Source organism: Mastomys coucha, unplaced genomic scaffold (genome assembly GCF_008632895.1).
Source record: "Mastomys coucha isolate ucsf_1 unplaced genomic scaffold, UCSF_Mcou_1 pScaffold6, whole genome shotgun sequence".
Classification (NCBI taxonomy): Eukaryota; Metazoa; Chordata; class Mammalia; order Rodentia; family Muridae; genus Mastomys; species Mastomys coucha.
This window is the reverse complement of record NW_022196912.1, coordinates 114,899,485-114,912,160: the sequence shown is the minus strand read 5'-3', so window position 1 is coordinate 114,912,160 and position 12,676 is coordinate 114,899,485. Positions and strand designations below refer to the sequence as shown.

General features: G+C 43.8%; 1 protein-coding gene across 6 annotated transcripts in view; it reads right to left on the bottom strand.

Moving 5' to 3' along the window:
• Dglucy (D-glutamate cyclase) overlaps positions 1-12,676 on the bottom strand; it is a 101,620-nt gene that overhangs the window by 73,112 nt on the left and 15,832 nt on the right. Inside the window, exon 2 of one of the 6 annotated variants that reach the window (XM_031356195.1) lies at positions 5,493-5,678. The exons of the other annotated variants lie outside the window; for them this stretch is intronic. The gene's annotated coding sequence lies outside the window, so the exon portion shown is untranslated. The remainder of the gene's footprint in view (positions 1-5,492; positions 5,679-12,676) is intronic. 6 annotated transcript variants of the gene reach the window in all.

Here is a 12,676-nt window from a genome sequence, read left to right as displayed (position 1 = left end):
CAGGGGTTTGTTTTTGTTGTTTTTGTTTGTTTCTTTGTTTTTTGGAGGGGAAACTGGCAATGGAGAATTTTACATGTAAATAAAGAAAATATCTAAAAAATAAAAATAAATAAATAAATAAATAAATAAAAAATAAAATGGTGTATTGTATTTACACCATTCTTAGACCTAAGGACCTGATTTTTTTTAAAGTTTATTTATTTTTATTTATATGAGTACACCATAGCTGTCTTCAGACACACATCAGAATCAGAAGAGTGTGTCAGATCTCATTACATATGGTTGTGAGCCACCATGTGGTTGCTGGGAATTGAACTCAGGACCTCTGGAAGAGCAGTCAGTGCTCTTAACCGCTGAGCCATCTCTCCAGCCCAGGGGCAGATGTCTTAAGGGCCCATGTTTTTGTTCATAGTATGATTTTTGCTTTTGTATTTTGTGAAAGTCAGTAAGTGGAGCCTGTTGGTCTTTCTACCCAGAAGTCAAATTTAGAGAGCAATGGGCCCTCACAGCAATGATGCATGTCAGATAGAAGGAGCAAGGCTCTTAGCCCATAAGTGGCCTTAGGCAAGCTTTGCCTGTTTGTGTCCAAGTCTCTTCATTTATCAGATAAATACATAACCCCAGCACCTCCCTGGATTGTCAGGAATTAAATCATCAAAGTCAACCAGCCCAGAACTGCCAGGCATTGCCTTAGCCCGGTAGATGTCTCATGTTGAGCACTGGCCAGTGGCCTGCCCTCATACGCATCTGTCTTTCCTATCCCATGGCGGATGGCCAACCTTACCCAGAAGCCAACACAAGTACAAAAGCTCAAGAAAACACGGGCCACCAGGTAGGGAGAAGTTTTCATCTTGTTTCTTGCCAAGCACAGACATGCTTCTGAAAAGCCATAGCACACCATCAAGTGTTTGAAGCTTGGCTTGCTTTGTTTTACAGTCAAGTCCACTGTGTTTAGATTACAACTAAGCCTTTTTCCTTTGGTCTCTGCCTAGCAAGCCACAGACATTTCTAGATCTGACAGCTTGAGTGTCGGGCTTGACTTATTAAAAGGCAGAAAGGGACTTGCCAGGAGCTCAGGGTGTGTTTTCAATTAAGGTATGAAATGGTTCCTCAGTACGTTCACTAGCATCTCGAGTGTTATAGAATCCTAGCACTCAGGAGGGGGAGGTAGGAGGGTCAGGAGCTCAAGGTCACCCTTGAACATAGCAAGCTCTAGTTTGAAGCCAGAATGAGTGAGACCCAGTCTAAAAAACATCCAAATTATGGGCAGGCAAGATGGCTCAGTTGGTAAAGATTTTTATTCTACAAGCCAGGGACTTTAGTTTTATTCCTGAAGCCCACACAATGGTAGAAGAAGAGAAATAACTCCACAAAAGCTGACATTTTATGTACACACACACACACACACACACACACACACACACAAAATCAAATTATCACTATGTGATTACCCAAGAGTCTTCGTTAGTAAGAGAAAATACAACGCCCCTTTAGGCAAGCTCAATAAGCTGCACTTACCTAGAGTTTAGGTGGGGATACCTAGCCCAAGGATAAGGAGAGATAAAGTAAGTTTCCATTTCTTTTTTTTTTAATTTTTATTTACTTATTTTATTTCTATGAGTACACTGTAGCTGTCTTCAGACACACCAGAAGAGGGCATCAAATCCCACTACAGATGGTTGTGAGCCACCATGTAGTTGCTGGGAATTGAAGTCAGGACCTCTGGAAGAGCAGTCAGTGCTCTTAACCACTGAGTCATCTCTCCAGTTCCAGGTTTCCATTCCTTAACTCTCTTTAGCTTCAAATACAGCTTTTCTCAATCTGTAGGTTTTGACCTATTTGGCAATCACATATCAGATAATTTACATTATGATTCACAACAGTAGTAAAATTATAGTTATGAAGTAACAACAAAATAATTTCATGGTTGGGTGTCACCACAACATACAGAACTATCTATATTAAAGGATTGTAACATTAGGAAGATTGAGAACTACTGCTCAAATTTAAAGAGTAAAGCTTAGTTTTTTTGTTTTTGTTTTTGTTTTTTGTTTTTGTTTTTGTTTTTGTTTTTGTTTTTTTTTGAGACAGGGTTTCTCTGTGTAGACCTGGCTGTCCTGGAACTCACTCTGTAGACCAGGCTGGCCTTGAACTCAGAAATCTGCCTGCCTCTGCCTCTCAAGTGCTGGGATTAAAGGCATACGCCACCACTGTATGTTTTCAAGACAAAGTTTAGCCCTATTTAGCTCAAGCTAGCCTCAAACTCATGATCCCCCTGCCTCAGCCTTCGGAATGCGGCGTATTGGTATACACAGCCTCACGCCTGCTTCCATCCCTGAGGCTTCTGATGCACTTCTGTCTTGTTCTAAGAAGCAATCCAGTTTCTCTTTACCAGAGGCACCGTTTCTAAGTGTGGCTCTCTGGCTGTATCAGAGTCTTGGAGCAGTTGCTAAACATGTGCACCTCTGGCTCCTCACCAGTTTTGCTTCACACATCATAGAGAAATGAGTAACAGTTAATGGCATGTGTAGGGGCTGAGGAGAGAGCTCAATGGGTAAAGAAAGGCTGGCTGCAAGAGTGTGATGGCAGGTGTTTGAATCCCCAAAATTTTACCTGTAAAGCTGGGTGCAGTAGTGTGTTCCTACAGTGAGATAAGGGCATGGAGATAGAATCTCTGAAAGCTCGTGGGCCAGCTAGCCTGACATACACCATGGTGGATAGCAAAAGACAGACCCTGAATCAAATAAGGTAGAAATGAAGGACTAACACCTGAGGCTGTCTTCTAAGTGCCTACACTCACACAAAAGAATTGGACACAGACACACACATACACACTCACACACACATACACACAAGAATTGGACATAGACACACACATATACACACTCACACACACACAAGAATTGGACACAGACACACAGACATACTCACACACACTCACACACACACTCACATACACACACACACTCACATACAGAATGGAACATGCACACTCTTACACGTAAGAATGGAGACACACTTACACACAAAAATGGGATCCACACAAGAATGAATACAACTCTCTCTCTCTCCCTCTCTCTCTCTCAGTTTAGGCCCCCCACATGTGTAGATAAGATTAATGTGGACTAAAATCCAAGATCCAGATGTGTTGTCACCATTATGGACCTTGGAGAGATTATTGAGTCTCTCTGGACCTCAGATTTATTACCTGGGTAAAGGACATCCAAGCCTTGCGAGGTGCAGGCTGCACTCTGCCCTGAGTGGCTGCAGACCGGCAGCATTCTAGCTGTGCTCTGCCTAGTTGCTCTGGTTAGTGTAAAGCAGAGATCCCATCTGAGCTGTCCCACCCCAGTAGGCACTAAGAAAGAATGAGTCCTCATCTCATCTGCAGAAGTAAACACCCGCCACTTGTCCAGGCCAACCACAAGGTACAAGATGATAAATAACTTATTTACACTAATAAAAAGTTACAACCTTTGAACTTACTGGATTCATTAGGAACTCACAGACTTATCAAAATCATACATAACAGTGGGGGAAGGTTAGGAAGGTAATTCAGTCAATAATGTGCTTGCCTTGTAAGCATGAGAACCTGGGGTTGATTCCTAAAACTCATATAAAAAAATGTTGGATAAAGTGTGGCATGCTTGTAATCCCAGCATAGGAAAAATGGGGTCCCTGAGGTTTACCTGCCAGCCACCCTACTCCATCTGGAGGGTTTCAGTTCAGTGACAAATCTTGTCTCAAAAAAAAAAAAAATGGACAGTGCCTGAAGAATGATTGCTTGAGATTGTCTTCTGGCATTCTCCTTGAGCGTGCACATACACAATAACAGAAAAATCAGGGTTGTGAGCTTATCCAATACCCCAGACCAATGAACGATATAATATACTCATCTGAAATGTCTAAAGGGAAGGGCACTTCACCAAGGCACACACCAATGAGTCATCAGAACACTTGGTTCAAATGTTATAAGATCGACAGGTGACAAACCCATGACCCTATGTCCAGGCTTAACCTCAGCAATGGTTTCCCTCCTTAACACTGTTCACTCCAGAAACCTGGCCTGTCACCAGTGACCTCTTTCCCAGACATCTCTACAGCTGAGCTCTTTGTTTTTTATCTGGCCACCTGGAGTTACTCAGCATTTGTTCCTGGCTGTCTTGTTCTGCCATGGCCCTGCTAAATCCTGTGGCTGCAGGAAGCCCTAAAAAGCAAGGCTCAACCACACACACACACACACACACACACATACACACACACACACACACACACTCTGGGAAGAGGAACATATAAAGGGACCAGTGACCCCAGCCCAAGTCCATCTTTGGGTCCTGCCATGAGGTTAAGTTTAAGTGAGGGAAGAGGTGTGCATGACTAAGCATTCCTGTCTGGGCTCCTGGCACTAGGTGTGTGTTCTGTTCTGCAAGGCATTAGCATTATACAAAATCCCTTTGTTGGAGACAAGCTCCCCTCTTGGCTGGAATCAGGCCCCAACCTTTTCCTTCTCCAGTGAGAGACTCCTAGAGAAACCCCAGTCCTTAGGGCTCATTGTCTGAAGAATTGTCAGTCTCTCTCAAAATACCTTCACTCCTGACACAATGATTATACTTTTGTAGCCTTTCTATAACCTGGGACTTGCTGGACAGCCAGCCAGAGTCCCAGGTCCCAGGGAGAGAGCTAGTCACAAACCTTCTGAGTGGATCTGGACAGATGGCTCAGTAGGTAAGGGTGCCTGCCTCTAAGCCTGACAGCCTGAATTTGATCCCTTGGACTCACGTGGTAACAGGAGAGAACTCCTAAAAACTGTCCATAAATTAATACATAATACATAATACATAATACAAATCCTTCTGATCATGTAATAGCCTCTTCCTTCCGGATGGCACAGATCACACATCCCATCCCAAACACATCCCAGAAATGTGTAAGCTAGAAGTTCTGGAAAGCAGAAGCTCGCATTCAGAGCCAGCAGAACCATCCAGCTTCTGGAAGCCTCTGGAGTATTCCTTTCTGATCTTCCCCAGCCACGGTTCTTGTAAAATTACATTCTTCTAACTATTAGTGGTGAATGAAAGTGCAATTGGCTTGTACAGATTGATTTTATGCCAATCAAAACTTTCTGCATTACCACACAATTTTTGATAACTTGGCTATAGGTGATATTAGATTTTCTCTGCAGTTATAGTTTCTTCTGTGGGTGAGAGAAATGGCCACGGGCAGCTCTTGCTTACAATGTCTTTGCAGATAACAATTTCAAAGGTATGAAATATTTACACAAAGACTGATGCCATGTGTCACGTGGTTATCTATCCCTTAAGAAACCCAGGCCTGGGGCTGAGAGTACAGCTCAGTGGTAGGGCACTTGCTCAGTAGTCAGGAAGCCCTAGGTTCAATCCCCAGTGCTGGGCAGGGGGCAAAGGACACTTCATGTTCATGAGGAGGGGGGAAAGTTATTTGATTGACCAACTAGGTCTGAAATGCAGACTTACAGCACCATCAGGAACGAGGAAGGACAATCTTAAAGCTTTCCTAGATGTTGCCATTTGAACTTGAGGCCACTCAGTTGATCCACAGTGATCTTATCTCAAGAGTCTTCATGTCATTACATCTACAAAGATTCTTTTTTGTGTGTGCAGAAAGAAAAGACAAGGTATCGAAGAAATAGAGGTGTGGGCCTGTGAAGGGGTGAGAGACAAAAAGTGAACCCTTGGTCAGGACAGCCTGGGGTCACCGAAGCACGGACAATATCACATACACAGGTATAAATCTAAGAAAATATGTGAACTCTCACTATGAAGAACTTAAGTAAAATGCATTAAAGAAGAATAAATGGAGAGAAAGTTCTGTTCACAACAGAAAGACTCCATCTAAGTCTTGTGACAACTACTGAGCAAGTGACATATCACAAATACGTCACTTTTCTCTAAATTGGCACATACATTCTGGGATATTTCAAAGTCCTAGCAGTGTGTGTGTGTGTGTGTGTGTGTGTGTGTGTGTGTGTGTGTATGTGTGCGTGTGTGTGTATGTGTGTGTATGCGTGCATGTGTGTGTGTATGTATGTGTGTATGTGTGTGTGTGTGTATGCTGCTGAATGTGTTTAGACACATCTTTGTGCCGGGACATGTGGACATGAAGGCCAGGGGACAATCTTGAGTATCATCTCTTAAGGACCAGCCGCCTTTCTATTGAGTCTCCCTGACCTGGCGCTAGGCCAGTGAGCTCCAGAGATCCACCTGTCTCCACCTCCTCAGTGCTGGGATTGCTCGTACCCAATGTTTTGTATGCATTCTGCAGCTTGAACTCTGGTTCATTCTTGCACAGCAAACACTTTAACCAATGGGATCGATCTCCGCAGCTTAGAAATATATTACTTTATTTTAAAAGAACTCAAAAAACCAATTCCAAATTTATTATTGAGATGGGGTCTTTCTATGTTGCCAGGCTGGCCTTAAATTCACAGGACCCGGGTGATCATTTTTCTTCAGCCTCTTCAGTAGGTGAGACTACAGGTGTGTGCTACGTTACTCTGCCCGGCTCTGATTTCAAAATGCATATGGAAGCAGAAAGGGCCAGGAAATGTCATATCATTTCAAAAGAAAAGGAAAGAAAAAAAGGGAGGAAGGAAGGAAGGAAGGAAGGAAGGAAGGAAGGAAGAAGAGAAGAGAAAAGACAAGGCAAAAAAAGAAAAGAAAGGAAAACAACAACAACAACAACAAAGCAGACATGTGTTAGGAGGCACCTCCTCTACCAGATCTCAGGATTCATGCAACCATAATGACTAAGAATGAGCAATGAAGCCAAGTGGTGGTGGTGCACGCCTTTAATCCCAGCACTTGGGAGGCAGAAGCAGGCAGATTTCTGAGTTTGAGGCCAACCTGGTCTACAGAATGAGTTCTAGGACAGCCAGGGCTACAACAGAGAAACCCTGTCTTGAAAAACCAAAAAAAAAAAAAAAAAAAAGAGAATGAGCAATGAAAGGGCTGGTGAGGTGGCTCAGCGGGTAAGAGCACCAATTGCTCTTCTGAAGGTTGTGAGTTCAAATCCCAGCAACCAAATGGTGGCTCACATCCACCCATCATGAAATCTGACACCCTCTACACCCTCTTCTGGTGCGTCTAAAAACAGCTACAGTGTACTTAATAAATAAGTCTTTGGGCCTGAGCAAGCAGGAACTGAGCGAGCGGGGTCTACTGGAATGAGTGGGGCTGACCAGAGCAAGCAGGGGTCCTAAACTCAATTCCCAACAACCAGATGAAGGCTCACAATGATCTGTACAGCTACAGTGTGTACTCATATACATAAAATAAATCAATAAATCTTTAAAAATAAAGAATGAGCAATATATACTCACCACTCAACATCACCAAATGAATAACCCAATAAACCCATGGGTGAGAGGCTTAAATCGATCCTTCTCCAAAGGAAACGTATAAATGAGTAATGAACTAAAAAAGAGGCTGACATTCTAATGCAGTGGTTTCCCACCTTCCTCATGCTATGACTCTCATGTTGTGGTGACTCCCCCGCCCTGCCCCGCCCCCACCATTACCACCATAAAATTAGTTTTGTCGCTACTTCATAACTGTCATTTTACTACTGTTACGAACTGTAAAGTAGTTATCTGAATTTTTGGATAGTCTTAGGTGACCTCTATTAAAGGGTCATTAACCCCTAAAGGCTGAAGACCTACAGCCCAAGAAGAACTGCTTTGTAGTATAAAGCATTACAGAGTGCAAACCAAACCACAAGGCTCCGACTGAGAGAGTCTATTGCAAAACACAAAAGCAAAAGCAGAAGAGTCGAGTTAACCAAGATTTAGAGAAGTGGAAACCTTTGAACATGAAATGGCAGAGCCTCTTTGAAGATCCAGTGACTCATCCCCAAATGATTAAACCGTGTAGCCAGCAAGCCCACTTCAGGTGTGTGCCTCAAAGGACCGAGAGCAAGGAACTCACTACATTTTTACACAGCAGTGTTCCTCACTGCATCGCTCACAATGGCTCAAAGGCAGAAGCGATCCAAATCCTCTTGGTTGGCAAATAGACGTGCAGTTACACACTTCTACTGCAATGCTACTCAGCCTCTGAAAGGAATGAAATGTCTTACACATGCTGTAATACAGATGTGTCCTGGAGCATTAGGAAGGCCACTGCAAGTGAAGCCAGGTGTAAGATAAACACTGTCCCAGTCCACTGATATGAGCTGTCTAAGTTCACAAAGATAGCAAAAATATCAGAGGATAAGTCCCCAGTGGCTGCTGAGGGGCAGGGATGGGGGGAGTTTTAGTTTGAGATAAGGAAGAAGTTCTGGAGGAAGATGGTGGTGTTGGTTGTGGCTCGATGCCTCTGAATTCACACAGCGAACTGTTGAACTGTCTGGTCAGTAACTGCCAGTTGTAAAGTAGCTGAAACCTCTGCTGTGAAATCTGCCATTGATACGCATGTGCAGAGAGGTTAGAAATGTAGATTTCTAAAGAAGAGGAGGAAGAGGAAGAGGAGGAGGAGGAGGAGACAGCTAGATAGATATGATGTGGGCTACTCTACTTCAGTCTGTTCTATAAGAAGCTAACACTCTCGCTGGGGGCTGGGGAAATGACTCACTTAGTAAAGAGAGTTCTTGCCTGAGTCCAATCTTGAGGCCCCGAGTGCAAAGGCTGAGTGAGCATGGTGTGTGGTAGTAATCTCGGATGGGGAGGCTGAGACAGGACCCCTGGGACCCTCGGGCCAGCCAGCCTAGTCACTGGTGAGTCCCGGGTCCCAGTGAGAGACCCTATCTCAACACACTATGTGTACTTCTTCTGAGGGACTGTATCTAAGGTTGATTTGGACTCCACAATGCATATGCACACACACACACACACACACACACACACACACACACACACACCACACATACACACATACATGTATATACACATTTGTGAAAAACACTTGTATGTACAAACAAAATTAAATTTAAAAGAGAAAAAGACACTCCCCCACCTCAGTCCCAGTTGACCTTCTGGAAGGCAGGAAAAGGGAACCATAGCCAGTATCTCATCTTTCTTTCTGGAGTTAGTTAATCAACTGAACCAAGAACTAGGAAATCACATTTCAGGATTGCAAAAGTCTATGACCCTGCCACAAGCTCCTACTGCAAGCAAAGGCTGAGAGAAGGACAGCATAGTGGGGGATAGAACACAAACCAGGAGGCCTTCTTCCCCAGCGGCCCAGAACCTCAGACACAGTACCAGTACATAGACAGTGGTCCGCTAGAGACAGCATGAGGACCAGCTGGATCAGCCCCACCCCAACCCACAGCTCAACTTGTCCAGGGCAGAGGCCAAGAGGCTGCGGCGTAGAGCATGGCTGAGGGAGGGCAGCGTGCAGGAAATGAGCCAAGAGACAAGGCAAGGACAGAGTCCAGATTCCAGGGTGTGACTTGCCTAGGTTTCTGGCCCTGCTCCGCAGCCCTGAGAGTCATTAGAAAATGACTTTGCAACTGTGTAAGAGTGTCAGAGAATCATCTTGCCTGAGATACCCCAGTCAAGCAGCCCACAGTAAAAGATGGTTCAACTGCCAGAGGCTAACTCCAGATCTGCAAACAGAGGCTGGGGTCACTATCCTCTAGAGGGGACACACACTCTCTCTCTGATGTTCCCAGTGAGGGCAATGGTAAGAGACATCTCCTGGAGAGCTCTGTCCTGCATCCTCTGACTGACGAAGGAACTAGTATTCTCCAGTAGACACTAAGAGGCTCCTTGTCACACCTCTGCAACCTACCACATGGTGAGTGACAGCAGCATGCCCTATCCCCCTCCCCTATCCACGAATGCAGTGGATTTTATTACAGTCTCTTATTTGTCTCTATGCTAAATGCTGTATCCATTTGCATTTGCCATTGGGAACTAATTGCTAAATTAAGAGCAACATCCATACCTGACCAAGAAAATCACACATAAGCTAACTTTGTAGCCTGGATCATTTTGGGCAGTGCAATTCCAAAATTGTTTAGCTAGACAATGTAGGTGGTGGGCAGTCAAGGAGTGGTGCTAGGAAGCCACCTATTTCTTCCTGCATTGTAGTGGGTTGTCTCGAGGCTCTCCCCAAAGATATAGACAAGCTTGAGTTCCCAGTACCTGAGAACATGACCTTCTATGAGGAAAAGGGTGTTTGTAGATACAATTCCGTGAAGGCTCTTAAGATGAGATTACTGTGGGTCAACTGAGTGACTCAAAGTCCAGTGGCAACATCTATGAAGAAAGAGTTGACACAGAGCAGGAGGAACACTAAAGGGGTGGCCTGTGAAAGAGGACGGCAGGTGTGACAGCAAGGACAGCCTGGGGCGACCAAAACCAAGACAGGTAGGGAAAGAATGTTCCAGAAGCCTGCAGAACCTGTATGGTTCTGCTGACTCTCAGATGTCAATCTCCTGCCTTCCAGAACTTCTAGCTAACACACTTCTGATGTTTGTGACGTGGCATGTGATATGTGGCAGCCCAAAGAGGCTGTTACATGTTCAGAAAGTTATAAAAAGTATATATGCATGTGTGTGCATGTATGTATCTATGTGTGTATGTGTGGTGTGTGTCTGTGTTGTGTGCATATATACATGTGTGTACATAATACAGTACACGTGTAAAAGTCAGAGGACAACTTTCAGGAGTTGATTCTCCCCTTCCACCACGTGGTTCCTCCTAGTGATCAAACTCAGGTTGCCAGGCTTGCTGGCAGACACCTTTGTCTGCTAAGCCATCTTGCCAACTCCACCTAAAAGGTTTTAAGATTTGTTCTTCCCCATCCCTGTGGGACAGTTACTTTAGTCTGTATTTTAGACCTAGGTGATCAATCAAAATAACCCTTCCTCATGGACTTGATGTGTCCCACTCCTCAGTGCTAGGGATTGAACCCAGGGTCCCCTGAATGCTAAGCAAGTGCTTTACCACCAAGCTGGAACCTTAGTCCCAGGCCTGTTTTGTTAAGGGATAGTCACATGACCCATGTAGGCATTCTATGTGTAGCTTTAAGGAAATAATATTCTATGTCTTTGAAATTGTTATCTGTAAAGACAATGTAAGAAGGGGCTACCAGTGACTATTTCTGTCACCTCATGGAAATAGCTGACCTGAGGAAGAAGCCAATAGAGAAAGAAAAGCCTAGGCTGAAAAAGGAAAGTCAGGTCTCCATGCACCCCACACTCTACAAACAGGTGTGCCTGGAAACATCTTTTAGACAATAAATATCTCTTTATGGCTTAAGTCACATTAAGACAGAAACCCCGTCATTCCAGAGAACAGGTCTAGCAGTAACTAAACTTCAAGTTTGATAACTAAAAACAACCTTTGACAATGAATGTGTCTATGAAGCACGGAAAGTTCTTCCTGGTGGACAGTGCTACAGTCAGAGGGACATATAGGCAACCCCTTGGTTAGAACTGTGGAAGGAGCCCCAGAAGCTCTGCAGTTGAGGAAAGCCACATCATCCAACAACAGGCCTAATGCTTACCAAGTAGCTGCCCAACAGAAGACCTACCTCATTCATCAAGTTCCAAGTCCTGCTGAACTGTTAACAGACCAAAGGCAACAATGTCATGAATGGGGATCCCAGAGGAGAGGTATCAGGGAGGAGATGGTGCTCTCTGCCAGCTGGCTATGTAGCTCTGTAAGAATGATACTTAAAGCCAAGTGATGCTCTGCTTGAAAGTCAGAAAATGCCAAGTATGGTGGCTCGTGCCTGTAATCCCAGCACTTGGGAGGCAGAGGCAGGAGGATGTTGCAGCATTTTCTCTGTCCAATCACATTAGGCACCAACAAAAAGATGATATAACTAGTTTACTTAGCCAGAGGAAGCTCATATTCTTTCTAACCTGGTCTACATGGGAATTTGGGGTGACATTTTCCTACTTGGCTAGATAGAAATGGCCTAAGGAGAGGCACATACAATATTTTAGTTTATTTCATTTGTTTTAATTTTCAAAATAGGTGTGATGTTGAGTTTTGTGGTTACATTATTCCTCTGGGAGAGAGGTCAAAAGGAAGGCTTTTCTGGTTACTGGCTGAATTATATGCTGATTTGGAGACAAGGTTTTGTTTTTGTGTTTTTGGAAAAGGTGATTAAGGTATTGACACCTTTCAGAGTTATATGGATCAGATATGATGAAAGGAGACCTCTAGAGGACTAGATTCCAGAGAATCAAACAAAAAGTATATCTTGATGATACTGAAATTTTGTTTTGAGATTTATATATTACAGAATATACAACCTTGGTGAATTTCTTCATCAGACATGCTGAATTGGCCTGCTTGAACTCCTGACATCCACTTCAGCCGGATCCAGTCAATACAGACATTAGAGACTAATAAATCCTGTTTTCCCTACCCTCTCCCTGTCTTTATAATATCTCAATGCCCATGTTCATCTTGAAGAAGATATAAAGAGTCATCGACCCAGTTGGGGCTGGATAATTAAACCTTAAGAGTCATATTTCTACCACATAACTAGGTGCTAGATGATTGATTGTAGGGTGTGTGGAACATTGCATGTAAGGCTTTGGGGCTAGAAAAGGTTATTAATAGGTTGTCTTTCTAGGGAATGTAGAAATGGTCATATTAGGAAAAGGAGGAAATAGCCAGAATTGATTGTATAGCCATAATCTCATTTGATAGAAATCTTTATAATTGTTACTAAGTTAA